At 41.5% G+C, this 27,128-nt stretch overlaps 1 pseudogene; it reads left to right on the top strand.

Annotated features, from left to right (window-relative positions):
* The first annotated feature begins 2,998 nt into the window (after positions 1-2,998).
* On the top strand, positions 2,999-22,545 carry LOC117481259 (annotated as a pseudogene).
* The last annotated feature ends 4,583 nt before the right edge of the window (positions 22,546-27,128 follow it).

Raw genomic sequence — 27,128 nt, 5'->3', positions numbered from 1 at the left:
CAATGTGCCGGTTCAGGCCCCGAAGATCCAGAATGGGCCTGAATTCTCCTGTTTTCTTGGGAACCAGAAAGTACAGGGAATACTGCCCCTTGTCTCTGTTTTGAGAGTGCACAACAGACACCGCCTGTTTCTGCAACAGGGCCTGAACCTCTGCTGAGAGGAAACCTATCTCCTCTTGGGATGACAGATTTGCCTCTCTTATGCCTCTGAATGGAGGAGGGATGCTGCAAAACTGGAGTGAATAACCCAGTCTTAGTGTCCTGTCCATCCACTCTGTTAACACACAACTGATTTTCCATTCCCCATAAGATTGTTTTAGGGGATTTGCAATCAGCTGCGGAGCTACAGCTATGAAGCTGTGATACTCTGGTGGCCCACTCCGCCGTCAAACCCTCCATAAAAGGAAGTTTGACCCATGGGGGGCTGACACAGAAAGGGCTGTTTTTTAATAATGCAGTTTTTATCACATGCGCGCGCCCGCTGGCTGCTTCCTGTACTGGAATTACAACTGGGGCGGCGAGGGGGGAATCTGTACAGGCATTATAGTGATGCGCAGGATTGTGGAAAGGAATGAATCTCAAACTGGAATATATGCAATTATTTTTATTTACACACACAGATGGATCATACACAGAGGAGGCAGGATTCATCCTCGCGTCCTGGGTGGAGAGAGCCCTCTCCGCTGGGACGCTGCCTCCCCCCGCCCATCAACTCCAAGCGGGCGGCGCACCCCAGCCTGCGGTCCTCTGCTGACGCGGGGCGGGAGCTATGGGTGCTCCGGCCCTACGCGTGACTCTCCTCCTCACTGTCGGCCCGCGCTCGCCCCGCTGAGGGAGAGCCAGCGGCAGCATCCGGCTGAGCTGCTCTCTCTCCTCCTCCAAGCGGCGAAAGCGCTGTGTTACCTACTATTACAGCTGCTGCCGCCACACCGTTAACCAGATTATTAATATGTCCGATGCAGCGGAGGAGGAAGCGTCAGGCCCACACGCTCCGCTGCCATGGCCATCACCAGCGGGAAATCTTGGCGAACAGATCGGCGTGGTGGACCCTCGTGGCCAGAAACGCCCGATAGTGAGAAGTCCTCGTCTTCTTCCTCCTCGACAAACGGGGCAGCGCAGGATTTACCTTTATACGTCTGATGATGCCATCTACAGCTTAGGGGCAGGAGGGCCCCATGGACCCCTACTATTTCAATCTGTGTGGTTTTGCTGATTTGAGAAACACTATAAGAATTCCCGTCCTCCTGCTCCAGTTTCCTCCTGCTCCAGTTTCATAAAATAAAACCATTTACAGACCTTTTTGGAGTATTAGGTTAAAAAAAAAAACTGGCCAAACTTCTTTATCTCTTCCTACTCACTTTTCATACTTACCATACTTAATTTTCATGTGTCTGCCTAATATGATGATCTCGTCACCCACCCACACAAGTATTTATTCTTAACCTGTTAAGCACCAAGCCTGTTTTTCATGTTTCAGGCTCGAAAATGACATGCCCAAAACAAATGACTACAACTTAACTTCTAAAAGGGTTATATGAATAATTTATTTTATCAAAGCAAGGTTACATCTGTGAGTTGGATGTAGAAGTGTCAGAATCAACATAGATGTTTTTTATTTTAAAGAAAATTCAGATTTTACATAGTAAAAAACTGTAAATTATAGTGTCCGTCCAAATATTCTTTTTTACTTATAGTGAAAACTACCCTTGGATGATGGGTTAGTAGACTAAAAGCTTTAGGAATCCAAAGTACAACATATAATAAGTACCCTGTATCAAGATTGATGCAAAACAAGTGACATTTAACCTTTTTAGAGAGGTTTAGCCAAAACCACCCCACCTCTGAGGTGATTTGGGTGAAAATGTTTTTTTTTCCATATCTCTGGCCCCCCTTGGTCGATTTGGATGGTTGACACCTCTTTCTGACCGTTAGAGCCAATAGAATCGAAGGGGGAGTCCCCCACACACACGTTGTGAAGAGAAAAGGTGGGGGCTGCGCACATGTAATTTTGCAGCAGAGTGGACCGATCTCTCGCTCTGACATTTGCAAACGAAAAAGCAGTTTTATTGCTTATGGATTATCAGAAATCATTTCAAAGAGGACACAGACACATTGGATTAACCTATGGATTAACTGCAGCATCGTTTTTTATCGTTTTAATGCCATTGAAGATCAGTTTTGACCAAGGTAAGCCATGTTAGCGTTTCTAGCTACCTAGCTCCACATGTTATGATGTACGCTTTCGTTTATAGCGTCGCAAATGTTTATCACTGAGTGTTGAGGTTTTTTTACACAGATTCTGTGTCTCCAGGAGATGCAAAACGAGTGGTTGGCTGTGCATCTAGGATAAGTAATAAGGGAGTTATGAGTGAGTTTAGGTGCAGTTTTAGGTTACATTTTTTCGCTCGTGGCTAATTCAGAGGCTGAGTGTTAGCATTGAGGGTTTCTTTTTAAATTAATTTTTTTAAAAGATCAGTTAGCTGAGTTTCTTCCCGTTACATGGATATAAAACATTCATAGTTTATTAAATATTAAGATTCCTTAGATGTTGTTTCCTGCAAATGACGCGTTTATCCGCCCAGTACCGGGGGGGCGGTGCGTAACAGGTTAAACAACATCTGTCATACAAGTTTTGATCTGATGATGGCACGACAGGAAAAGTCCATGGATCACTAAAGATCGGCAAGATTTGACCCCCGGGGACAATAAGTGTACACATGTTGATCCATCTTTGACTATAGAGCCTTCTATTTCATATTTAATCAAATGAATGGGCATGTTTCTGAGAACACGCAGATTACGTTGGCTCTCCTTAACCTAACTTTTCCCAGAGAAGTCTCATGCTTCTGATCTGGGAGCATTCACAGTGGTCCTCTGTAGCCCAGGGGCCACATTCATTTGACAGTTCCTGCAGCCTTTTGTGCAGTCGGCAGAGAGTTGATGGACAGAAAACCCTGTGATATCTGTCTTTTGCATTTTCATTTTTAATATCATCCGAGATGCATCTGGCTGTGACCGGATCTGCCGTCTCTGTCCATCTCAAGCCTCTCACGCCTCCTCTCCAACCAGTGTCCGACCTGTCTGCGGTGATGGTCATTAAAGCTGAGCCAGCGGTGCCGGTGGGCCTGCTGCTTCCCGGCCTGCGTCCCTGCTGCACCGCAGTGAGCTCTCTGGCCCGGAGCCGCTAACAAGCTGTGCATTCAGACAGTTGATGCTACAAATGGAGCTGTTCACTGGACCAACACCGGAGATTAACAACTGAAGCGCTGCGGAATCCCCCCGGCTAGTGAGGGGGCGAGACCTCCCACCCTCTCCTGAGCCATTACTACGGCGGACTCGAATTACAGTACTCTCAGCTCAGAAATCATGTTGTTATGTAGTTAAGTCTCATTTCACACCTTGTCTGCACTCTGTAATAAATAATGTACACCTAAGATGATTGTATATTCAGATTCACAGTTTGGTATGTGCAAATACGTTTACATTTTTTGAATTTGTTTTGAATTCCTAACTGTTACTTAACCTGTTAAGCCCCAAGCCTGTTTTTCAGGTCTCAGGCTCGATTCCCAGAACAAATGACTATATCTTCACTTCTAAAAGGGGTAAATTAATAATCTTTTTTCTCAAAGCAATGATAAACCTGTGAGTTGGATGTAGAAAAGTCAGAATCAATATAGATGTTTTTATTTTAAAGTAAATTCAGATTGAACATAGTAAAACATTTAAAATTATAGTTTCCGTCCAAAAAGAAAACCCATTACTTAGTGAAAACCACCCTTGAATGATGGGATAGTAGACAAAAAGCTTTAGGAATCCAAACTATAACATATAATTAGTACCCTGTATCAAGATTGATGCAAAACAAGTTAAATTTGACCTTTTTAGAGAGGTTTAGAAAAAGAAAACCACTTCTGGGGTCATTAGGGTGTATTTGCCATATCTCTGGAACCCATCGGTCGATTTTGATGATTGACACCACTTTTGAACCGTTAGAGCCAATAGAATCGAGGGAAAATTCCTAAAATCCATCTAAACATTACCATTGGTGAATGAGTGATGCGCAGCCAGCATGCCCAACCGTAAGCTCTCATACACTCTCGTAGCTCTCATAGCAGCTATATATGAAAACTACTCTTATTGACATAAATGTTATGATGGACTATCAGTAATCATTTCAAAGTGAGACAGAGACATTGGATATACCTTCAGCAGCGTTTTTATGCTTTTTAATGCCATTGAACACAACTTTTGATCAGAAAACAGCAAAGGTAAGACGTATTTGCCGTTTTGGCCCCGTAAAGCTAAGTTGTGTTGTCTGGTTTCGCCTTCGCTGCCGCAAGTTTTGGTCGCACAGTGATGATACTTATACCTCTGGAATCTGTGGAATTGTTTGTGCAGATCCGAGGAAGTATAAAATATTTCTACCGTGAGTTATGTGCTAAGTGCGCTAGCACTCTTTCGCTTAGTGCTAATTCAGACACTTGGCGTTAGACTTGTGTTTTGTTTCAGTAAAAATTGTTCATATCGTCAGTTAGCTTAGTTTCTTCCCGTTAAGTGGGTATGACACATTAATAGGTTGTTAAATGTTAAGAAGCCCTGAGACACAGTTTCGTGAATATTGTTGTGTTAAGCCCCCGGGGGCGGGGGCATGAGGATCTATTATGCTTTTTGGGGTTTTCTTCTTGTGTAGTCTGTTCTATACTGCAAATATAATATAAGGAATTATTATTATTATTATACGTCTGTGTGCATGTCAATGGTCTGCAAAGACTACAATTCCAAAGTCTTTGCTGACTTTGCAGAAGAGTTTCTCTCCAAAACACTCCCCCCCCCTCTGCCTGAAATGCCTTCATTGGACTCCTTTGTTTACTTCAGTAACGTAGTGAGATCACCTATGTCACCTTACATTTTACCTGTAAAAAAACTAAGAATATTCAGGCTGTAGCCTATACCATCAATGAAACACATGAGCACATACCACAGTTTAAAGGGGACCTATCATGCAAAATGCACTTTTGTACGTCTTTTATACATGAATATGTGTCCCCGGTGTTCCAGGGAACTCACCAAGTGTCAGAAAACACAACCCTCTCTATTTTCCTCCATACCCAAATCTCTAAAAAAGGGGCTGCAACGGATCTGATACAGACTGATCTAGATTTGAACACTTCTATGTCGTCACAGAAGTGGCGCTACGGCTATTGGGCCAACTCTCCACCTATCAGGGGAATGTGGGGTTGGGCCACGGCCGGCCATTGCCGCTCGAAAGCGCTGGAGACGCTGTAGTACATATGCCAGGCCTGTAAGTGGCGCTGTAATCTGCTACAAAAGCAGCGAAGAAGACTTCCCGCCCATAGTTACCATGGTTACCCTTCTGTTTATTCTCCGCTGTGGCTTTTTTTCTCCCTCCCCGAGGCAAGCGTTTGCTCCCGCTGCTTTAATTCAATGCAATCCCTCCCCGTCGAGGCAAGCACTGTAATTCTCTCCGGTTAGTCCACCAGCAGATGACAAACACCCACCTCTCCGCCTCTTCCAAGGAACGAGGGGACCGTGCGGCAGAGTTTCAGTTTCAGTTTCTTTCGCCAGTCAAGATGTCCGTTAAAGTTGAAATCTTCCGGACAAAATTAGAAAAGTGCCGGTCAAAGGTCTTCTTTGTTATTTATTGAGCTTTAAAACAAATGAATAACGACTCTATATAATAAAACACGGAGGACGGAGATCTCTTTTTCTCCCCCTCTTCTGACAGCCCAGCAGCTGATCAGAGCACGGCTCACCTCTCCTGCAGGGGGGCGTGGTCAGCAGAATCAGACCCGTAGACAGCAAACAGCACATAGAGCGAAATGAGGCATGGCATCTGTTTGGTATTTTGAAAACAGAAACGTAAAAATATACCTTATATAGGTATGGCCTTACAATATATCATTTAAATATAGCATGATAGGTCCACTTTAAAAAAGCAGAAATACAATCTGAGCTAAAAGAAAATGCTCTGTTTTAGTTTAATGCAAACAGTTAAGCTCACACACTATTTTATGAACATATTGGTTCACCTACTGAATTAAAAAAAGATCAAATAAACCAAGGAAAGTGAAAACCGAAAAGCACATTGAGGCAGTAGGCCTACAGAACAGTAAAGCTTACAAAGAAGAAATACAATATGATCCTTTTACAACAAACACAATATGCTCTAGTTCTTTAGTTACATTGTATCTCTGCTAGTAATCCCCAACTTTCAGAAATGTAGCAGTAATCTGTGTCAGTATGTAACTGTAATGACATAGTTACCTTTTTTTGTATCCTGATAATCCCCTTATATGGTATCTGTTACTCCCCGAGCCTGAGAAGGAGGGATACAAAGGAACATTCAAGATAAAGGGAACATGGAGCAAGGAAAGTAAAGAGGAAAATGATTGTCTGAGGGTCTGACACCATCACTGTTGAAGCTGATTTTCTCTTTTTCTCTCCTTGTCTGACTACATATCCAAAAATAACACACACACATAAACAACCCGGCACATAACCTTCCAGTTGAGAGAGAGCGTAGCCGGCTCACGGGGGAACAAACAGCGAGTTGCGTTCAGAGAATGAGCTCCCTGATGGCTCGCTCCTATCAGCTGCTATAATCAATGGAGGCGTCAGGGAGAGCGGGCCACAGCTCTCAGGAGGAAATGAACCCACTTCAGACACCTGGCAAGTTCACAATAAAGAAACACAAATGACTTGTTAATTGCAAAGGCTTGGAATGCCAGAGAAAGGATCAAGTAGAAGAATTCAATAAACCCTTTGAGGATAAAAGGCTTGGGGAGTAACGGATTACATGTAACGGGATTAGTTACATGTGAGGTCGGCCCAGACCCTAGGGGTTTTTAAATCTACTCTTAAAACACACTTCTTCTCCCTGGCCTTTTAGTCAGAGCGGAGCACGACTCCTGACTTTTCCCTGTGTTTTTTATATATCTGTTGTCATTTATTGTCTTTTATTGTGATTGTAGTAATGTGTCTTTATGTGATTGTAGTATTTATTACATGTACAGCACTTTGGCCCGACCAAAAATCGCTTTTAAATGTGCTTTATAAATAAACTTTGATTTGATTTGAGTATACTGTAGGTAGCTGAATTCCCCTACAGTTATAAAAGAAGACGTCATCATATTACTGCTACATTTCAAAAGATTGGGGATTTCTAGCAGGATTATAGTGTTACTATAAAAACGAAAAAGAGCATAGTGTGTTTGTTGTAAAAGGATCAGATTTGATTTCTTCTTTGTAAAATGTACTGTTCTGCAATACTTTAAGTGTAAATCTATACGCCTACTGCCTGAATCTGCTTTATGGTTTTCCTGTATGGATTGAACTAAAACGGAGCATTTTCTGTAAACTCAGATTTGATTTCTGCTTTTTTTAACTGTAGCATTTGTTTCATTTTTGGTGTAGCCTGAATAGGCTTCATGAAAGGCAGGTTTTCCTATACATAAAATATCTGAGCAGAGACACATTTTTGATACTAAATATATTTTTTTGTGAGGTAAAATGTTTCTGTTGTCTTACATGATAACCTAAAGTAAAAAACGTCTTGATATTTATTTTCACTCGTATTGTTTTGATTTGCATTTGATAGAGGTTGTCCAAAAGTAACAGAGTAATCAGGTTACATTACTTTTATATTTTGATTCTCATATTAGGTTACTGATTACATTTATTTTACAGGTGACTAGCAATTACATTTGAAATGTAACCCCAACCCTGATTTCAGGATATCCCTACCCCAATTAGAACAAAACAGATTGATGTTTTTTCATCACATCAAAACCTCTAGTTTATCAAATTGATGGTTGTGTAAAAACAATTAACTGCAATATGTGTTTGTTTAGTTGATATTTGGATCCTCTCCATAACCAAAAATAGTTAAAATGTATAGGGATGGTGTCCGCTTTATCACATCTTTCTCTAGAAATAATGATCAGAATGTCCCCAAATGTGGACTATATGTTCACAGACAGGCATGACATGCAATAAAGCAAAGATGTTATCAACACCTTTGTCCATCCTTGTCATATAGACTTAAAGATGGATGAATAATAGGCGGAAATGGAACAGGAAATGAAAAATCCGAAAGGTATGTATCTACTTCTCTGTCATTATTAAACCCAAACATTTAATTTATACATCCCAAAGACTGTTATTGTGTAATAAAAGCAGGGGGAAAGTGCCCAGTGCAATATGCATCATCTATTTCACAGAGCAGTCCATGTTTATGTCCATTTAGCATGTTAATACATAAAAAGCGAACTTTTTAAATATTGTATTTATAGTGCTGAGACATAAGCACAATGAATGCTTTAATGGACCTCTCTGTGTTATATGCCGTCTATAAGAGCCGTTTTCGTCTATTATAAGAGCAGTCCGCCTATAAGAGCAGTTTTTGTCCATTTAGCATTTTAATACAAAAATTGCTAACTCTTTCCATATTATATTAATAGTGCTGAGAGACATAAGCACTATGAATGCTTTGATGGACATCCCTGTGTTATGATATGCCTCCTATAAGTGCATGGGGGGGGGGGGCACACCAGGGGAGCTGCCAGGCATGTTTAAGTGTTAATGTGAAATAAATGTGCTGAATGTGCGGAGAGAAAGGTCTGAAAAAGATGCTTGCCTTGCCGTGACAACCTCAGATCGTTTCCATATCAACAAACAGGTGAGCTGTGATGCTGGGGAATAGAGCCGGCTCCGTAGATTTGTCCCCCCCCACCCCCGTCTCACCGTAATGATTGCTCCCAGCGATAGAGGGTAACCTTGAGTACTCCGGGGGCCTCGCTCTGTACGATGAAGAGGACATGTCTCTGGTAAATTAAGCTTGCTGTTATTGTCATGTGAGCGTCACTTTGATGGCACCTCTCAGGATGCACGTTTTACTCTGAGTAGTGAACTCATGCAAGCTGTGTATGGATATTGAGATTGATTTCATGCCCTTGGTTGGAGATAAATAGCTGCAAGTGGGTAGCATTGTGTGGGAGTGTGTGTGTTTGTGGGAGGGTGGGGCTAAAGACCAAGATTAAGAGAAAACACAATAATGTACTCTTATCCCTTTGTTATTAGAAAACACTGGCCTTCCCTCAATGACACATCCTCCTATGACCTCACTCAGTGCAAAGACTTGTATTTTAGACCAAGGCCCAGAATGAAAAACACATTTTGCTAATGCTTACTGCTTGTGGAAGACCTTACATTGTAATAAAGCTCATAGTTAGAGCTCGTTTCAGATAATTCACTATGTTTGTCCTCCTGGGTCCAACATTTTATGGTATTTCATTGTGTTTTTTAATTTGTTATGTATTCTACACTATCTTGTCTTTTCATTGTTTTCTGGTAATTTAATTTATCTTTTAGCACTGTCATTCATGTTTGTTGATCTGTAAAACCCACTGAGGCAGACGTGTTTTGTGATATTAGGCTATGTAAATACACTTTTATTTGATTCTACTACTACTACTACTTTTACTCATAGTAAAACTACTTAAGAGGTCAAACTGTTTCTTACTGGTCCCATGTTTTTATAATCATTTACTAAAAAAAGAAAACTGGAAGACATTCTTCAATTACATTCTACAAATCAGGAAACCCGTCCCAAACACATCAAACCTTAAGCTGGGGATGCTAGAACAGTTATCATTTTGAAATAGGTGTGTGGAGATTAAAGTTTCTATAAACTTTTAATTTGTGAAGGGTGTTGAAAAAATGACAACAGTATATCAAGTGTAAAAGAACCTGCTGTTTGGAGAAATAAAAAAATCTATGTAAACCTAAGTTGAGGAAGGTTGGCAAAGCATAACAAAGACAAGTATTGTTGCTCCATCCTGTTTTAATCAAGTATGTTTTTATGTTGTATTTGTCTGTTTAATGGGAAAAATAGGAGTCACCCCAGCTGCTGAGTCCGCTTCATATGTAGCATGAACTAACTTTTCTGTGTAAAAAATAAATAATCCCCTTCACCTGTCTAATTATTTCCTTCTTTCTTTTTTTAAGGTAATACATTGAAATATATTTTGTCCTTGTGTTGTGTCATGTCTTTACTTCCAGTGTTTGTGTTTTTTTTCCTGCTTTACTATCGTTTTTTCAACCCAGTTTAGCTTCAACCACGCCCATTTCCAAATAAGCGTAGCTCTGCGTGATTGCGTCATAGATTTATAAAGAGAACGTCCCCACGTTAACAATGCTGACACAGTCACGTCTACTGTAGCTTGGAAAAAACCGATATGGGCTGTTTTTCAGCCAAATGTCAGCCATGGTGAAAAACATTACAGAGGTCTTGGGCAAAGTAACAAAGTACATACTGTACACTCATATAGGTTGCATATTGTTATTTTCATCAATCTACTTTGTAGCGACAATAGCTGTCAAATTGACATGTCGTGGGATATACTGGGTTGGAAAAACCATAGATGTGCCCCGCCCTGATCCGACCCACCTGTGTCTCATCACCTGCTGCCCTTGTGTTTTTGCCTGTCCTCTCCAGCTGTGACTTGTCGCTGTTATTAGTCCTGTGAGCATATATCCCTGTCTTGCCTAGTGTTCTCTGTCGGTTCGTTTTTCATTGTGTGCCCCCCATGAATGTCCTACCTGTGTTCCTCAGTGTCATCCCGGATTGTTCCTTGTTTTGTTTATTTTACTAAGCTTTTTATGTCATTGCCTGGTTCTATTTGTGTTTTTTCAGTTTTTCCAATCAGCTTTAGTTCAATAAAGCTTAATTTCGTTTTTGTTATACATGCCTCCATTGTATTTACTGCATTTGGGTACACCCTGCCCCACTCCCCACTGTGAAACGAGCAGCATGTGGACTTTGCTCCGCATCAGCCAATCGGCAGGCTACTCCCTCACTGTGATTGGGACCCAGGTAACCCTCCAAAAATGACACCTGTTTGTTATTCTGGCTCCCAAATGGTGGAACAAGCTCACCGTTGATCTCAGAAAAGCAGTCATCTTCCATCTCAAACTGAAAACCTACTGCACCTTGGCCAATGAAAACATTTAAATAAAACTCACTACCGTACGTGACACATAGAAAGGTTTGTGTTAGTTAAAGCCACTACTTTGACTTTGTATCTTCATGGTTTATTGTTCCAGCTGAATGACATGCATTGTAAATGTAATGTGGATACATTCATTATAGAATAGTAGGCATTGCACATGCCTACGGACAGGTGGGGAGAGTCTTCCTCACGGGGGTCCGTGCATACTCTACACGAGCCATGGCTGTGTCAACAGCCTTATTTAACGGCGTGAGTGTGGAGGACATATACACGGCGGCGTCTTGGTCTACGCCAGGTCCCTTCATAAAGTTTTATCTCTTGGACATGTCTGGCTCCTTTTCATCGTCTGTGCTTGCGGGGGCAACGCAGGACTGGTGAGGAGGGAGGGGGGGGCTGTGGGTCAGTGGGCAGTGGGTTACGACCGAGGGAGAGGTGAGTGAGGCGCAGCGGCTGCTAACCAGAAAGCCGGTCAGAAACAGTGAGATGGAACAGTGTTTTTGTGGGACGACAGCGCGTGTATACAGCCTGTGAGAGATACAACGAGGGGTTACGTATGGTAACCCTTGTTATATAAACACAGGCGGAGCCCTCTACTCAGGGGCCCTGTCTGTCCTATGCTGCTTGCTGAAGAGAAGTAAAGGATGACAGTAAAGAGGCGAGGCCTCCTTTTATGCGGTGAGATGCGCGCGCATTCAGGTAGGCCCGCCCCGGGGCCGACTACGTCTAGAAAGTCTCAGTGGATGAATGCTTACATGATAGGATCGAGGGGAGTACCCATAGAGTCCAGTAGAGGGCTCCGCCTGTGTTTATATAACAAGGGTTACCAAACGTAACCCCTCGTTTTTCCTGTTCACGCCGCAGTGGAGCCGGCTCTTTTCCCCGACAACCGGTTCTTACCAAGCTCGAAAAAATGGTCGGTCTAGAGGCAAGAACCGCATACGTCACGCTGAGCTAACAGTTTATGGAGAGTACGGCAAATACAAGTTGAAACAAGCAGTAGCGCTGAGCAAAGTTTCTAGAACGCAACCACACACTTATAAAAAAAAAAAAACGTTATAAAGTCAGGCAACACTAACCAAGCTTCGTGTGATTCTGTTTATTTGTACCTTACTTTGACCATCCGTTCGCTGTTATTGATCATTGTGGAGAGCAGGCAGACGTTTTGTATTATAGCAGCTATCGGATGGAATCAATACATGGGCTGCACAGGTTGTCATGTCCGACTATCACAAGTAGAATCATAATGAAAAATACGCTGGTAAAATGTGCCTGTAGAAAACGGCTTATGCCACAATAGGATAGCAACAACAAGTAGTCAAGATAGTCAGTTTAGCTTCGGTTGCTATGCTAACATCCCCCATTTTATACCAGAGAAACTTTCATGACAGCGTTGTGATGCCAAACAGCGTCAATGAATACTTTACAGCGGCCGTTGCTGTGAGTTAACGGGAGAATAAACACCAGTGGACGAGCAGCACTGCAGCGGTCAGTAAATGCCGCTGAAACACATGAATAAACAATGAACCACGGCACTCTGGAGAAAAGTATAAGGTTGGAGAAGTAGTTATTTAATTTAATCTGGCTTAGTATGATTAAAAGCAACAAGATCATCGATCCGACGCACGCAATCCCCCATTGTGGTTGTTGAGCTAGAACGGGAGCTGCGTTGGTGTGAAAGGGGCAATAGACTATGGCTGTGACTTGTGTGTGTGACTGACTCAAGCTTGCGTCTCGTCATTCTGATAGCTCCGCCCCTTCGCTCCAACCCCCCTCCCTCCAAACCCCCCTCCCCCCAAACCCCCCTCCCCCACATCTACAGGTGAAAATTACTTTAGCGACACATTCATCGCAAGAAGTGTAGCAAAAGTCAAGGCCGCAGATTCGTCGATTTATACTGCCACAGAGCAGATTCGTGAAGTTGTAATTACTGATTTGAGAGGTTGTAATAACCAAGTTGCAGTTGTAATTGAAAATATATTTAAAAAATAGTGAACATTTCATCACTAAGTTCATTTTTCTTCTGTGACTTCAAATTTGGTTCACAGATACGTGGATATTTTATACAAGTGTAAATATATGCACACAGGCTCAGATTTCTTTTCTGCAAGTGCTCACATCAGGTTTTACAAGCTCTCGCATTTTGCACCATATCTACCTTCATAATATGTAATTTATTCAATTTAAGCTTGTTTTATTTGTATTCTCTTTTAATTACTGTTTTAATTCAATTAAATGTCATTTTATGATATTTCTGCACTATATCTTTATGCTTTTTGTAAAGCACTTTGAATTGTCTTGTGTAGAAATGTGTTATAAAATCCAACTTGCCCTGCTCGCAATTTTCTTTTGAGCTAAAACAAATACCAAACGAAAAGGAATACTTGCTCCAAATGACAGAAAAATAAATGAACAGTTAGCTGCGTCTTGCAGTTTGAGTTCATATCATCATTTTTACTTTGAGCTGCATGTATGTGTGCGCACACATCTGCAGTACTTGTGTTTCAATGTGGCCACGCAACGTGTTCCTGCTCTGCCTGTATACACTCAATTACAGTGATGTAGTGTGTTACACCGCTACAAGCACATTTCTCCCTTTGTTTTATTTGCGGGAGTGCATGGTGATAAACCCTACCTTTGTTAATAACCCTCGCAGGAGGCATGCAGAGGATATAAGTCAGTACTCAACTGTAACAAAATTAAGCCACTACAATACTTCAAAGCATGAATCTTCCTCATGCTATTGATTGATGTTGTTGTTTGAGTTCTTACAACAGTCTAATAGCACAACTCTATGGTGTTATTGATTAAATAAGAGGTAAAGATGTTGTTTAAATTATTAGTTTTTATGAATGTAATAATGAGAGAAAATGTCCTATGGGAACATCCCCATGTAATTTGCCGTACTTTGACCTTTACAGTACATACAAAATGTAAGTCTCTGCCATCACGAGCGTTAATAAGAAAAATATCAAGTGCCTATTCTTCCAAATAGATATATCACATATCACATATCGGGATTGGAACATGAGTCAAATGAGTTGTGGCTCAATTTTGTGAGTGCAGGAAGAAGGTATGCGGCGCGGCGAAGATAAGAGCGTTTTCAGCACAGATGATTGGAGGAGACATTCATACAGTTGCCGTCTGCTGGGGGAAAGAGGACCAGATAAGGACTATAGCTCTCAGGGCTTCTAAGGCTCAAATCATCTGCCTCAGACTTGTTGGATCTCGACCATTTTTGCCTTCAAGTGCATTAGATATATTCCGCTGCCTGACATTCAAAGAGGCTGGAAAAAAAGAGACTCTTTCCCTTTTGGATTTCTCTCACAATTCGCCTTTATGGATGGAGTTTCTGCAGGCAGACAGATGGAAGAATATGCAGCCAGGCTCTTCCCAGCAGGCGTGTGTTGGCGACCAAGTCCGTGCACCCCCCCACAACAAACCTGTATGTCCCAAACAAGTTGGAAGGATACAAAAAAGGCAGAGGTGTTTAAAGAGGTTGCTTGTTGGGGTTTTCCCTTTCCTGTAGTGTTTTATAGGTTTCTGTGCATGTCAATGGTATGTAAAGGCTACAACCCCAAATATCCCTCCAGAGGGAGTTTCTCTTCCACACACTGCTCATTGGCCACAGGAAATACCATCTTTACAATATGAAGATAAGATACAATAAGAATTTACAGCTGATATTTTCAAATGATACTTGCCCCTTTTTGCTTTGCAGATATTTGTTGAACAATGTTTTGTGTCTCAGGATCCTCTCAAGGACAGACTTGCTATTCTTTGGTAAAACGGCGCAGGAAAATTGTTTCAATTAGCATTACAGAGATGTTTTCAGTTCTCTTTGCTATAAAGATGAAGTGGGCAACACAAACAACACTCATTATCATCACTGGCATTTTGAGCTCCTTAACTATCCTCTCCTTCTTTTCCACGGGCTATTTATCTGTGTTTGCTGCCATCTCCCTCAAGATTGAACGTTTGCATTGGAAACGGGGCCACCCTGGCAGCCTGACAAATGAAGGCAATAGCATGTTTGGAGACACCTCGTTCAACAGTTATTGAAGTTGATAACTTACCATTTGCATATAGATAAGGCATTCTTACCTAGACTAAATCTTTAGCATATAAAGTAGAATTGCAGTGTTTCTTTTATTTTTCTTCAAGCTAAAATCTACTGACAAAAGCTGGCATACAATTTGAGGGTGGATTGAATCGAAAGTTAGCGCGGCGGTAGGAATTTACTGAATGCAAAAATGTCAGCGTGCCACTTGAGGATGTAATTACAAATGACAAACACTTATTAGGCTTTAAAGAGGACGCAAACATTGAGAATTTTCTCTGTTTGGAAATACAATATCTCTGCAATTACCTCGTCAGGCTGAATTCAACCCATAAATACTACTGTTCCAAGCTGAGTCATGCATGAATCATTTAATAAAGCTATAAGCGCACGCAGAAGAAGAATCCGTTCACATGCTGAAAGGAACTCAATGAACATCTGAATATTAGCCACCTTTCTGAGAGCTTCAGTGGCCGACTGTACTATATTTAGCTAAATGTGTGTTTGTGTTTGGTGCTGGTTGAGCTTTTTTCTCCGATTGTCTTGAAACGGAAACTGCCCTCCAAATCAAAATACTGAATCAGAGGGGGGTTAGCAGGGATAAGGAGCTCATCAGACACTTCAGGGATAAGCCTGGTTAATACCCTGTGAACTAAACATCACACTGTTAATGCAGTATGCCATTTTAACAGCTGGTAGGGATAAGGAAATTGCCACCCAAGTGAAACTGTCAAAAACATTTAAACTGCATGTACTTTCATCAGAAATACAGCCTGTCCTGAATGTGCTGTATAGCTTAAACACATTTTATGTAAAAAAAAAAATCTTTGACGAATAATGCAGTGAATACATTAATGCTATTATGAGGATTATACTGGAAAATCAAATTGCATCCATGAATGTTGAATCTTATTAAAAAGGTCATTGTCATTATTCATTGTAAGACAAGTGCAGTACTCCCTTACACACTGCCTGGTTATAGATGGCTTACTACAATTTCACAGGATTTTGATCCTCAAAAATTACTAAAATACAAAAAGCTATGGTAATATTTTCTGTCTTTACAGCATCTAGTGTATAAGCAGGTAAAAGCCTTTTGGATTCAGTGAATGGTTGGAATATTTGTTGACCAACATCGTTATTTTTGACAGTTTCTGCCTCTGAAAATCTTTCTCTTACAGGTAGTTAAGTTGAATTCCCCAGCAGTATAAGTCAATTATTTGAAGAGGCCCTATTATGCTCAGTTTCAGATTAATATTTGTATTTTGTGCCTCTACTGTGTCTCGATGCTTTAATGTTCAAAAAGCTATTTTTCTCATATGTGCTGCAGCGGGGGTTGTGGGAGACAAACTCCCTCTGGAGGCAACTTTGGGATTTTAGCCTTTACAGAACATTTACCATTTTTAACTGAGACATTAGACCTATTTCTGTAAACCTACTGGCTATTAGAAAGAACGCAGATTAAAGGCACTTCTTAGACCAGACTTTGAGTTTTCACCAACTACTCAAATGTGTTATTTACCAGCTAGTTGCTAGCTAGCTTTTGGACTGGGAGTGCGTGCAAAGTGGTTTTAGACTGAACCAAAACAGTAAAGTTCTGGGCCATTTAACAATCTGGGCCAAAGGCTATATATTTTGGAGATAATTTTCAGTCGGTTCTTCACTATGAGTGACCCCTTACAAATGATTGATTCATTATTAACATGAACGTATTGAATAGTGTATTTTTGCAGGGATTACTGATTGTGTTGGTTGAGTTAAATATCCCTATTATCTTCTTCTCTTTTTGGCTGAACTCAGGTACAGATTGCCTCAATTGTCTAAGCCTGCACAGTAATCACATTTTTTACATTTACTAAATTCTACTTTATGCTGACATAACCTAATTCAATAAATAAATATAACAATAACAAAGGCAACAGTAAGTTCCAGGCTAGAGGTGACTACTTTAAAAAGCCTTAGAAAAACGTTGTAAAATATCAAGGGCTAAAGAGACAATGTTGTTTTGTCCTATCAAGATGTCATACAGAAAAGTACAAGTAAACATTTCTGCTCACTGGTGGGAGAGATTTTCTCTGACTTAGCTGTCAGGAATAGTTCCAACACAAGCCCTCAACATCTTATCCGTGATTTCAGCTGTAACCAGGGCTTTTGAAATTGGAAAAAACATCAAAAGATCGACTAGTTTTGCAAGTTACCACCCACTCTCAATTCCCCCCTGCTGAACAATTTTCTTGAAATAAACATTACTATTAGTCACTGCAGCCACTAAAGCACATTCACTTGGGAAATATGTGTTTGCCTAAATGTAGATTATAATATCATAAATCTATAAGATTACTGAGTATCACACGTATTTGTTTATTTGAAAGCAAGCGATTTATGATATACAGCTGCTGACTTCTAGAACTGTGATAAGTAACATTTTGTTTTTAGACTTCTCTGTTTCAGTGTGCTCTGTTCAAATGTTCTGTAGTTCATCTGATTAAAATTGTGATTTTAATCTCAAAACAGCTAAAGTATTTTCAGGCAGAAATTTGGGACATTTATTTTTACAGAAACCTTAAAACTGAACTAACTGGTTGTTAGGGTTAACTTTGATTTAAACATTTGTTGAATACTAAGGGCTTTATTGACTAGGGGTAACTGTATTAAGGGTTAACCTCATAACTTTATTAGCTAGGGTTTAATGTAATTGTAAACTACTAAAAAGTTTAATTACGAACTCAGGAGTGATCCAGTTTAAATTACCTATTGCTGCCCATCAGCTGCAGAGAGTTAACTAATTAAAGGGGCGTGGCCCCACAGCTGTGACAACTCAATCAGGACTGGTGTCCATTTTAGGCCCCGCTCACACGGGAACGTTTGCGTTTATGCACAGTATGCGTATTCAAAAAAGTCTTCCGTTCACATGCATTCGTTTCATTTAACGTGTCTGTTCAAACGAGGCCGCTGGAAACGCTGTAGTACATATGCCGGGTCTGTAAGTGGCGCTGTAACTTCCGCCAAAATACACCAAAAGCAGCGAAGAAGGGCAGCCCAGCAGCCCCGCCGCAATGTTGCAATGGCTACCCTTCTGTTCATGCCCCGCGGTGTATTTAGCAACATGTAGTTCATGTAATTCTCCATGTCCACTTGTTGCTGATGGTTGTGGTAGAGGAGCTGTATATTTTTGCACTAATATCTGTAGCATGGTCAGTAGCAGTAGCACTAGCAGTAGCTACTGACAGGAGGAAGTGTGTGTGGCGATTGCTGGTATTCAGCGGGATATAGTCATTTCCTCAGCATATGGATAAATTCAACGGGGAAGTTAACTGAAAGAAACCGAATCTGTGGATATTGCATCGACCGACCAAGAAGCACGTCTCCGTGGAGAGGACCCGCTCAGAAAGAGAGATATTCTCTACAAACACCGGGTGAGATCCTCCTTTGTCAATATAATGGATCAATGCATGAAATCTGACTCTGTTTATTTTGTTTAAGGAGTATATTGGGCGTTAACAATTCTGGTTTGCCTTTTATAATATTATTTCATTCAAGAACCCCTTGTGCGTTTAATTAACACAGCTATTTTTGATAGTTGCTACAGCAGTGAGCAGGAGAGGTGCGGCTATCGTTATTTTTTCAGGAAATATTCGTATAGAGGTGATTACACGGACTCGGTTGACCCCCCAGAGCGTTTCGTTTGCAAATCTATCCACCTTGGGACCCGTTATCGTTTGTGGGGTCAGTTTCTATCAGCCTCGTGTAAATAATAGGGCTATACGCACGCGAAACTATGCAGATACAAGCCGTTTTCTCCTCGTGTAAACGGCGCCTTAGGCAGCACTTTCCTGGAGCGTCAGACAGACGAAGACAATAGAGTCCTGTTGGAGTCACGAGGGAGGCAAAGAGGAGGCAAATCCTACTTTAACTGTGCTAAGCATCTCTGGTGTTTTCTGTCCCCTCTTGCTAAGACATGTGTGTATTCTCTATTCCTGTTCATGTGTCCTCTCGCAATTTTTACTGGCCCCGTGCATCTCGTAATCGTTGTAACCAGCCTGCTATCATCTATCCCACATGCTCCACTGCGATCCAACATCTAGTTACAGGTGGCCTGTGGAACTGCCAGTCAGCTGTTCCTGGCTGACTTCATTTCTGGCTACGCTTCCCTGCAGTATCTGGATTTCCTTGCTCTCACTGAGACCTGGATTACTCCATCCAACACATCCACCCCAGCAGCTCTCTCCACAGCATATTCCTTCACCCATACACCCAGACCCACTGGCAGAGGAGGTGGCACTGGTCTCCTGCTCTCTCCCAAATGGAGCTTTTCCCTCTACCAACTACCTAATGTCCCTCCTTCCACCTTTGAATTCCATGCTGTTACTGTAACCCATCCTATACAATTAACCATTGTTGTTCTCTACCGTCCACCAGGCGCCTTGGGGGACTTCCTGGAGGAATTAGATCATCTCCTCTCACACATCCCTGAAACTGGCCATCCCACTGTACTTCAACCTCCAGACAGGGAATATATCTGAATTAATATTTATTTTAACCGCCTTTGCTTTCACACTGTCTCCATCCCCACCAACTCATAAAGCTGGCAATGTCCTTGATCTCATATTCTCAAGGAACTGCACTTCTTCTAACCTCTCTGTAAACCCGCTTCACAACTCGGATCACTTTTTCATATCATTCTCTCGACCCCTTTCCAAACATAACAAACTAATCTCTTCTAATTCTGCACCTGTCCACCGTAACCTTCGTTCCCTCTCCCCCTCTACTCTTACCTCATCGGTGCTCTCAGCCCTCCCTTCCTCTGACTCGTTCCAACTTCTGCCTCCAAACTCTGCTGCAGAAACTCTCCTCTCGACTCTTTCATCCTCTCTGGACTCTCTCTGTCCTCTCACATTTCGGCAGGCTCTCCTGCTCTCCTGCTCCCTGGCTAAATGACGCACTGCGTGCTAATAGAACCATCCTTCGGGCAGCTGAGCGGAAATGGTGGAAATCCAAACACCCTGATAAACTCCTAACCTATCAGGCTCTCCTCTCCTCTTTCTCTTCTTCGATCTCTCAGGCAAAAAGCACTTTCTTTCAAGATAAGATCCATTCCTCCTACTCCAATCCCAAAAAACTATTCTCTATCTTCTCCACCCTCCTTGACCCCCTCAGAGCCCCTTCCCCCTCCTCCCTTCTTCCAAGCAACTTTGTTAACTACTTTGAAAAAAAGGTTGATGATATTCGTTCTTCATTTTCTGACTCACCTTTACTCACCACTGGGTCACCAGACCCACCTTTCACCCACACACTAACCTCCTTTTCCCCTCTCTCTCCAAGTGAGGTTCTTACCCTCATTACCTCTGCCTGTCCTACCACTTGTCCTCTGGACCCTATCCCCTCAAACCTCCTTCAGACTATCGTTCCTGATTTTCTACCGTTTCTCACCCATCTCATCAATACTTCTCTAACTTCTGGTCACTTTCCAAACAGTCTCAAGGAGGCAAGAGTAAACCCTCTCTTAAAGAAACCCACTCTCAACCCGTCCGATGTTATAAACTACAGGCCTGTCTCTCTCCTCCCGTTCCTGTCTAAAACACTTGAACGCGCTGTCTTTAAACAACTCTCCTGTTATCTCCATCAGAACAACCTTCTTGATCCGCACCAGTCTGGTTTCAAGGCAGGTCACTCCACAGAAACTGCTCTCCTTGCTGTCTCTGAGGAACTGCACACTGCTAAAGCAGCCTCCCTCTCCTCTGTCATCATCCTTTTGGACCGGTCTGCTGCATTCGACACGGTGAACCATCAGATCCTCCTTCGCACTCTCCAAGAACTTGGAGTTTCAGGCTCTGCACTTTCCCTCCTCACCTCATACCTCAAAGACCGCACCTACAGGGTAACTTGGAGAGGGTCCGAGTCCGACCCGTGTCAATTATCTACAGGGGTCCCTCAAGGCTCTGTCCTCGGTCCCCTCCTCTTCTCTCTGTACACAAACTCGCTCGGATCTGTCATTAGCCCGCATGGTTTTTCATACCACTGCTACGCTGACGACACTCAATTAATTTGGTCTTTTCCTCGTTCTGAAACCCAGGTTGTCGCACACATCTGCTTGTCTAGCTGACATCTCTCAGTGCAGGGGTTCCCAAACTTTTTTCCCAAGAGCCCCCCCAAATGACTCCTGTTGGAAGTTGCGGGGGGGGGTCTAAAAAATGCTACAAAACTACTGTCACAAACTGGATGAATGTGAAGTATTTTGTTGAAAGGAGGATGAAAGCGTAATTAAGGAGCACTATTCGAGTGACTTTGATGGTTATTGGACTCAGGATTAATTTATTTGGATTCCCGCTGTATGAAGAAATTAAAGGGCGGCGCAAGTGGAAACAATTCACAAAGGGATTAAACTGTTTAAAACACATGCTCAAAGTAAGCCGGATTTTGCCGATGTGTTTATGTGGATTCAAAAGTCGTAAATAATCTACAAAATGGAGGAGACCGATCTGATCGGAGCAACTGTGACAAATAATCTGAAACCGGCATGGACAATGACTATGTTTTAAAAATGCGCTTATCCAGAAAAGCCTGGTTTGGACACTTTATGGGCAGAAGAAACATTTCTATTAAAGAAAGAATTATACATTTCTGTCTTTTTATGCCTATAATAGCTACTAACTTGAATTGCGTTACAATTATATGTAAAAAATAAATAAATAAAAAAAATCTAAATATGATATTTAGCCTCAAATCATCTGAGGCCTGGCGCCCCCCCTGCGATCTTTGGCGTCCCCCCAAGGGGGGCGCGCCCCCCAGGTTGGGAACCACTGTCTCAGTAGATGTCTGCTCGCCACCTCAAGCTCAACCTTGACAAGACTGAACTGCTTTTTCTTCCGGGAAAAGATTGTCCCACTCTTTACCTAATAATCAACATCGGCCGCTCTGTTGTTTCCCCGACTCAGACTGCAAGGAATCTGGGTGTGACCCTAGATAACAAACTGTCCTTCACTGCAAACATCGCTGCAACAACCCGCTGCTACAGATACACTCTTTACAACATCAGGAGGATACGTCCCCTCCTGACCCAGAAAGCGACGCAGCTTCTGGTCCAGGCTCTCGTCATCTCACGCCTAGACTACTGCAACTCCCTCCTGGCTGGTCTACCTGCATGTGCCATCCGACCTCTGCAGCTCATCCAGAATGCAGCAGCTCGTCTGGTCTTCAACCTTCCTAAATTCTCCCACACCACTTCAAGACACTGGTACTTGCGTACCATACTGTGAATGGTTCTGGCCCTCCCTACATCCAGGACATGGTTAAACCATACACCCCAGCACGTGCACTCCGCTCTGCATCAGCCAAACGGCTCGCTGCACCCTCACTGCGAGGGGGACCCAAGTTCCCATCAGCAAAAACACGTCGGTTTGCTATCCTGGCTCCAAAATGGTGGAATGAGCTCCCCATTGACATCAGGACAGCAGACTGAAAACTCATCTCTTTCGAAAAAAAGAACGTAGATACTAACTAAGCACTTATATACTAACTAAGCACTTACATACTAACAAAGCACCTATATACTAACTGGCTTATCTAAAGCCTTGAAATTGTTTGGCTCCATGAAACCTGATGTACTTATATGATTCTGTTTTCTTCAAGTTTGTATCTTCTTGGTCGAATGCACTTATTGTAAGTCGCTTTGGATAAAAGCGTCAGCTAAATGAAATGTAATGTAATGATCAAATATATTTCAGACGTCTCCATTTAGAACTCCTGACTATAGCTGCACTGTTCTTTTTCTGGGTCAAAAACCAAACCACTCACGGGCAGAGCAACATTAAATGTCATGCAAAATATAAAAATAGATATTCAGCACACTGTAGCTACCTCTGGATAGACTCCAGTCCAGCTCAACATGCTTGCTCACTAGACATAACACATGCCTCTTGTTTGGGTTAGAATGCTTTCACTGGAACTGATCAGGTCAGACCAGATAACCTATTGCACTAATCTGTTTAATGGCTATGAGGAGATTCAGTGAATATTCAATCATGTCAAACAATCTTTATGGACCTCTCTTATATAACTGCTAACCAGGAATAAGTGACATTTATATGTGAAAATGAACAACTCCTTGAATGTCCAAATCTACCAATCAGAATGGAGAATCCTACTAAGCCGTGTAATAAGTTAGGGACAATGTGCAGTGGTGCGGTCATGAATAAAAAGAGAACACGTGATGGTCTAGAACCCAACGTGCTTATACACCATTCTTTTTAAAAGGCTATACTTAACACCCCAACAACATGACTCACAATATTGATTTAAAATGGTTTAATTGACTTTTGCATAGCTTCTGTCAAGGAAAATGTTTTCCTTTCCACTGCGTACCAGCGCCTGGAACTGTGGTGATGGCAAAGTTACTTTTTTAAAACATAAAATGTACAGAACTTTTTTCTGCAGATTGATAGGACTGCATATAGTCCCTTGATCCTCCTGAGCAATGGTCTGTTAGTGAAAATGAACAACCTTTGGAAAGTCCTATAGTGTTGATGTGTGTAATGAAACTCCTTACCTGGTAAAAAATGGAATGCTCTTACTATAAAGTGGTAAGGTATCTCAAATGGTCTTTGATGGATATATACTCAGTTACTCAGAGGTAAAGATCATGATCTTATAACAATCAATTTCAGTTAGGCTTGAATTGGGACATTGTGTGATTTTGCATGTTCTCAAACTATTGGGCAGGGATACCTATGAAATCTTGTTTTAAAACCTCATGACCTTTAACACGGGTCACTTTTCTTTACTACCAAAAAACTGAAATATTCACTCTCACTTCTGTGTTTGGAAAGGATAAAGCAACATTTCACTTTTTGGTCTGTCATCTTTTGTTTTTGTTAAAGCTTACAATGTCCAACTGAAGGTGCTTTTTGCCAGAACATTTCAGGACAGTTTGATACCTTTTTACAAGAAGAAAAAATGTCATACTTAACATTGTAGCAAACGGGAAGTTCACATTGTAACCATTGAGATGTCGGGTTTACCCAAATTGTTCTTCTGTGTGAGGGATGCAAACAAACTTTTTAGAGCAACCAATCAATCATACCTGTCCTGAGTATTTTATGGTAATAAGCTGTTGGTGTCCATAACTGACATACATTAGTGTATGCATGCTGAATTACAAAGGGCTTAATTTTTTCATCTGCCAATCCATTTCTTGATGTTAATCCAGGTCTGAGTCGTTTTGGTGGCAGGGTATGCAAAACTATTCTCCCTAGCCATTTCCTCCAGCTTCTCCTGGGGGATCCTAGGGTTTTCTCAGGCCAGATGGGACATATGACCCTTCGAGCACTGTGTCTGCCTCAGGTTTTCCTACAAGTTAACGGAATAATACCACAGAAAAGAGTCCAAGGGGTATCCTAATCAGATGCCAAAACCCCCTTAAATGGCTCCTGGAAAAATTAGCTACTTCCTGATGGCCAATCTCTTCACAGACACACTGGGCTGTGATATGTAAACAGACATTTTAAATACACCCCTGCAAATAGTTTGCATCAAAATTATTCAAGTGCAAGGAAGTGATGCTAATATTTGAAAGTTGCAAGTAACACTCCAATCTAGAATAAAATATTCTAGATTGGCGCAGGGAGAGAAGAAACTACTCGTACTAAATCCCAGAGCATCGTCCTTCATTCTCTATGAGTTATGGCGTTGTATAGCCTAAGCTACTTTAGGATAGTTGAGCTCCCATTTTCAGTTTGGTTTCACAGTTACTAGCCATACCTCTTGATCATAGGTAAGGACCATAATGTAGTTCAGCCAGAGCTAGACCATTATTCAACCGTCCCTCTTTACCATGACAGTCTGATACAATGTTCACACAGTACTGTTGATCTGCTCGGTATTTCCTTCACTTGTAAACACATTCCTGAGGTACTCAAACTCTTTCGCCTTGGGGGCAACTTGTTTCGATCCTGAAACGGGCAATCCATCGTTTTTCAACATAGCTTCAGAAATCATCCACAGAATGGGTGACAAGGGATAGCCTTGGCAAAGTCTAAACACCCACAAAGGACATGATTGATTTACTTCTAAGCTTTGTCCTTCAGTTTAATACAAAACATTTTCAACTGAAGGGCTCAAGTAACATTTGTGTCACAGTACAGTGGGAATTGTTTTAGTCTGTTTTAATACATTTCATTTTTTGACTTGAAAAGGCAGCATGGTGGGCCAGTAACTATAAAGATTACTGCAATGTGTGTGCGCGTCACTACCCACTTGATAACATAAAAGTATGTTTCAAAAAGCTATCAATATCCAGACTAAAGATACCCCAAACATACTTTACTATTCATAAATACAGTCCCCAAAACGTACTGCTTTATGTAGACATACAGCGTAATGTCCTTAACATTTATAGTTTGATATTCTTTTTTTACACTCCCGCTTATCCTATAGTAAGTTGATGTATCAGCTGTTATATAGATGACGTGATTTTTGTGGGATTGTGTATCATTCTCAAAACAGTGAAGTTGTTGTTTTCATGAATGTCTATCCACAATTTCATCAGTTTATTACACTTTTGTGCAAAATTGTCATTATCAATAGAAAAACCAAGAGTTATTGCCAAAAACATGTTTTTTTAATTGAACCCTGACCCTTGACCAGTGAACAGTACCAACCATTTCTGAACTCCCTTTCTCTCATTGTTTTGCTTATAGAACATTTTGGATCCATGTATTGGTTAGTGAATTGTGGGTGATCATTGTATATTTTACCTACTGTAAGCTGCTGATAATATAGATAACTGTGTTTATAAGCATGCTTTTAACTACACATGTTGTACAAAGGACAACTGTTTCCCATAAATACAACCTGACGCAACCCTGTAGGTGAACAGTAGCTCCCCCCCTCAACTTCAGATTCTGATAGAGCATGAGGCTCAATTGCACTGACCTGAAATGTAAATCCCATCTGAGCCAGTGACTGGTTGCTGTGCGTGCCCAAACTAAAGGGGGAAGGAGCACTTACACTCCAAAGCCAGTCTAGTATAATGAGCCGACGCGGGAACGCCGGTCTTAATTCACAGCTATTCTCTAAAAGGTTAGACCGGCCCAATTAATTTTGCTAGTTAAAAAGGTCAGAGCTCTGTGTTAAAGGGCTTGGGAAAAGCTATACAAGGGCCTTTCACTGCCACCTCATTACTTAGGCTTCATCATGCTTCATTATAAAGTCGTAGACATTGTTTAAACATGATTGGAGGGTGCCAAGAGGAGGGCCTAGGCTTCTGTCAAAAAAGATAAAACAAACTAAAATGTGGTCGTAGTGACAGGTGAGCTTTCTTACATGATAGGCAAAAGGTGTTGGACCAAGCAGCTATGTCCTACCAGAAGAAGATGTTAATCAAAGTACGAATCACAAAGCATGTCACACTTCACTACAGTCAGTTCATGAGTTCATGAGTTCACAGTAGGGACCAGGAGCTCTGAAACATTAATTCCATATATTTAGAGGTCATTTGCATGTCACAGTGTGCTTTTTTCACTTTAAAACAATCCTTTAATCAAACACCATTCAGCCCTAGCATAGTTACCATGGGAATAATTCGCAATATGCTTCTCTTTGTTAATGCATCAGCAGGGCTTCTGGACACTGTAGTTACATTTACTTTGAGTACAATGAGATTTGAGTGAATTCCTATTTTTCCTAACTCTGAATCCTCTATTTGTCCCAATATTTCCCTTTTCCTAACAACAAATGTAAGACCATAACAGTAGGCCAAAAAGAAAACTTCAAATTCTTTGAACACACAAAGGTTCAACCAAAATGTTTCTTCCTAATTTGACTATATAATTAAGAGTGATTTAGGTCCTCAGAACAATTCACACTCAAACATAAAAATACTTATACTTACATACTTATATATATATAATACAAAGTGTTAAGACACCTGAGGCCCCAGCAGACAGTGAATCTGAGTATGGGTCAGAACCTGGGATAATTAAGAGTGATCCTTCAACTGCCTGTGAAAATGAATCCATCACTCTCCTACCATAATTCCCTGCTGTT

The sequence above is a fragment of the Trematomus bernacchii genome, unplaced genomic scaffold, assembly GCF_902827165.1.
Source record: "Trematomus bernacchii unplaced genomic scaffold, fTreBer1.1, whole genome shotgun sequence".
Taxonomy (NCBI): Eukaryota; Metazoa; Chordata; class Actinopteri; order Perciformes; family Nototheniidae; genus Trematomus; species Trematomus bernacchii.
Note: the sequence above shows the minus strand (reverse complement) of the source record. Positions and strands in the feature narration are given on the sequence as shown.